Raw genomic sequence first — 593 nt, 5'->3', positions numbered from 1 at the left:
GGAGAGAAGAAGACGTGCCTCCGCCAGCAAAACGGGAAACACACCACAACACACAACACCACAACACCACACAACCTGTGTTTGATGTGTGTGTGTGTGTGTGTGTGTGTTGTTGTGTGCTGTGTGTGTGTAGTGTGCCGTTTCAACGTCCCACGTTCCTCCTGCGTTCCCACAATCTTATGTTGTAGCTGTACAGATGGTGATAATCCAAGTATTTGTCCCAGAGAGACGAAGATGTCTGTTTTATATACCCAACACACACACAACACACACACACTTGGCACCACACACAAAAACACACCACTCGTATTAACTGATTATTTGATGATATTTAACTATTGATTATTGATGATTATTGATGAGATGAAATCAGGATACTGGATACCTGAACAACATTGATACAAGCTGGGACGGTTTCTTTTTATATAACATCAGAAACAGAAAGTGATGATTGATATCTGGATGACATTTAATGAATATTGATTATTATTGATTAGCTGTAAAGCAGTTTCCTGTGGAGTCTCTGCAGGTTCCACTTCCTGTAAAACAGGAGAAATATTAATGATCTCTGAGGATGATGAGGAGGAGGAGGA

The sequence above is a fragment of the Morone saxatilis genome, unplaced genomic scaffold (genome assembly GCF_004916995.1).
Source record: "Morone saxatilis isolate NCDOM2014 unplaced genomic scaffold, NCSU_SB_2.0 Contig10, whole genome shotgun sequence".
NCBI classification, from domain to species: Eukaryota; Metazoa; Chordata; class Actinopteri; family Moronidae; genus Morone; species Morone saxatilis.
This window is presented reverse-complemented; position numbering follows the sequence as displayed.